This window comes from Eschrichtius robustus, chromosome 13 (assembly GCF_028021215.1).
Source record: "Eschrichtius robustus isolate mEscRob2 chromosome 13, mEscRob2.pri, whole genome shotgun sequence".
Classification (NCBI taxonomy): Eukaryota; Metazoa; Chordata; class Mammalia; order Artiodactyla; family Eschrichtiidae; genus Eschrichtius; species Eschrichtius robustus.
This window is the reverse complement of record NC_090836.1, coordinates 21,139,623-21,142,913: the sequence shown is the minus strand read 5'-3', so window position 1 is coordinate 21,142,913 and position 3,291 is coordinate 21,139,623. Positions and strand designations below refer to the sequence as shown.

The 3,291-nt window shown below is 43.6% G+C and overlaps 1 non-coding gene across 1 annotated transcript; it reads right to left on the bottom strand.

The window, feature by feature from the left end:
• Positions 1-906: 906 nt before the first annotated feature.
• On the bottom strand, positions 907-979 carry TRNAG-UCC (transfer RNA glycine (anticodon UCC)). Its single transcript has one exon. It is a non-coding gene; the product is annotated as a tRNA-Gly (tRNA).
• Positions 980-3,291: the final 2,312 nt, after the last annotated feature.

The window sequence follows — 3,291 nt, the reverse complement described above, 5'->3', positions numbered from 1 at the left end:
GAGACAGCCTATCCCCAGGATTGGGAAGGTACTGAGTTTGGGCACAGATGCAGGTAGGTGGGTACAGGAGAGGGCTGGTGAATGTTTTCTTCTGATTGCTTCGATTATCTCAGCAAAGGGAAATAGTGTTGGACGTTTGAGGAGAGAGGGAAACGTGTAACAGAACCTAGGAGAAAGCGTGAGAGAGACTGGATTAGGGAAACACAGTATGATTGCTGGACAGTATGAGAGTCAGCACGAAGGTTCATCGTCCCAAATCTCATGTGAGACCAGCCAGCACAGTTGCATGCTTGCTTTTTAGCTGCGTGGGTATAGGCACAGAGTCAATGGAAAATTGGAGTTAACTAGGGTTGTGATTTATCCAAGCAAGTTTGATATGAGACATGAGGAGTCAGTAGATCTGAGAGTGTGTGCAAAGCAGTGACTCTGCTGATGGACACGGGATGTAGGCTGGGCAGAGAGGAAACACAGGACGTCAGCGTGGGGATACAGGCCGGTGCCACAGTGACAGAATCACTGGAGGGGAGATCCTGGTGGAGTGAAACAGCGGTGAAGATGGGGTAGAAGATGACAGTCAGAGTGGAATCCAGAATTTGGGACTCGACAGGGCCCTGGCTATTGTTAAAAACAAGGTCAAGGGTATGACTGTGGCAATGAGTGGCAGTGGTAGGGTGTTCCAATAACTATGTAAACCCAAAGTTTAGGTTCTTTCTCCAAGAAGAGGCTATGTATGGCTCTAGTGACTGAGCCATTTATATTTTATATATCAGCCTGGGGTATACTTTCAAAAACAAGCCCTCAAGTGGTTCATGTTTCCATACTATATACTAGAACACCAAATAGAACACATACCCATATTTTTTTTTTTTTTTTTTTTGCCACACCATGTGGCATGTGGGATCTTAGTTCCCTGAGCAGGGATCGAACCTGCACCCCCTGCATTGGAAGTGCATTGTCTTAACCACTGGACCACCAGGGAAGTCCTCATACCCATATTTTTAAAATGGAAGAGGAATTTCATTCCTCCCAAATGTGCAATCATAAATACTTGAACCAGAGCTCTGTTTAGTTTGCAAGACAAACATGTTTTTATTTTTCCTGCCTGGCAGGTAAGAATTAGTGTTAGTGTTGTGTTACATAAATATTCCACCCACTTTCTTGTTTTTTATGATATGCAAAAATGCAATCACTTATTCACCATGACTTTTCCCCCATAAAACTACTCACAAAGTAACTAGCACACAGAGTTGAATAATAAATCACTCTCTGTAAAACCTGTGCGTTCTCCACATACCCAAATCAACAGATTCAGCTTTGTTGTGTTATGGGAGAGAGGAAGTTTTTCAGACAAGAACTTCTAGTCCTGAAAATCAGCAACCAGGTGTGAGACTGTGACAAGGGTAGAATGATCCTGACTCCTGTGATACAAGTCAGCACTGTGTAGGTCATAAGAGGGAGTCATCAATACTTATACCTTCTTTAAAATTCTTTCCAATAATTTGCTTTGTCTACCATTATCTTGCTGGGACAATTCAACTGGGCTTCATTTCCTGACCCTCAATATAGTATTTTTGTCAACAACAGCCAAAGTGTGCTGGGGATTTATTCTTTTCACCAATCACGTGACGGTGCTCATAGCACAGATGCTGGGGACTTCTTGGCGTCCTCTGCACGGACAGGACCGACGTGAAGTGAACCTGAGGCTCTGCTGAGACCCCAGAGTACCTGCTCCCTTCACGCTATTTTAAGTGCCAGATACGGTTACACGGAGGTCACTGTGAAAAGGAAGAGAAAGAAAGCAAAATAGCCTATGACTTCCATTATTTGTGAAAAATCGCAATAATATATTTTGTATTATCTTGGAGGAAGGCGGCATGGGTCAATCTGTTGATGAGTTTATTTCTTCTGAGTCAGTTGGGATGGGAATGTTAACTTAGTTGAGCAAACAGACATTATCACAGGGAATTCCCTGGCAGTCCAGTGGTTAGGACTCGGAGCTTTTACTGCCGGGGGCCTGGTTCGATACCTGGTCAGGGAACTAAAATCCCACAAGCAGCGAGGCGCAGCCAAAAAAAAAAAAAAAAGATATTTTCACAAAACGGCACGGATGGCCATATCTATCTTATCTACTACTTAGGCTTTCTGCATCTCTTGAAAAATGCTCCTCCTCCCAAAACAGGCAGATTTCCTCCTAGTCTGCTAGTTGCTCTTAGTGGGAGAAAGGGGGGGTGACTTTATTCATGCAGAGTACGCTTAGTAAAGTCAAAGTTAGCCTTTAGGGAGCCTTTCCAACTTCTTGTTTCTGCTCATGCCCCCTCCGCCCCTGCCTATAATGGCCTTCTGACCAAACTTGCTTCACTCTCCCCACTAGAATTAACCATAAGAGGAGCAGGACAGCAGAGCAGTTAAAGCATGGACTGAAGATCTAGACTGCCGAGGTTTCCTCCAAACTCTGCCTCTTGGACTTAACCTCTCTGTGGCAGTGTTTTTGTCTGTAAAATGGTGATAATAACAGGATCAAAGTGAGGATTAAATGAACTGCTATATGTAAAGTACACAGAACACACTGCCTAACACAATGCAGGCACTCCGAGTGTTAGCTACATAATTGCCAAAAATATATCGGACCCCCCAAGTAGTTTCTTTCAGCTTCTCTAGGTCTTACCCATCTGTCTTTATTAATTATGTATTGCTGGGAAGCAAATCACCCCGAGATTTAGAGGCCCAGATCAATAAACATGTATTACCTCACAGTTTCTGTGGGTGAGGAATCTGGGACTGTGTAGCTTGGTGGTTCTACTTCCAAAATCACTCCCGTGGTTATTGGCAGGCCTCCATCCCTCACCACATGGGTCTCTCAGCACGGCTGCCTCACAACTTGGCGGTTGGCTTCCCCCAGGGTGAGCAATCCAAGAGAAAGTGGGAGAGAAAATGAAGAATTTACACAAACACACACACAGACCAAGAATAGCAAAGTCTTTTTAAACCTAATTTTGGAAGTAATATCCCATCATTTCTGCCATATTCTATTCATTATAATCAAGTCAGTAAATCTAGCCCACACTTAGATTCAGGGATTCTAAGATTCTTAGATTCAAAGGCAGGGCTCACTGGGGAGAGCCTATCATACCTTTGATTGTGAGTTGAGTTAGAGGGGGTCCCTAAATTATTTTGCTTATACATAGATCGAGAGAGAGTATTCTTTTCCCCAGTGAGAACCACCTTCTAACATCTACACTCTTACTAAAGAGACACGAGTTTTGGCAATAAAAACCCATATTTAACATCCAA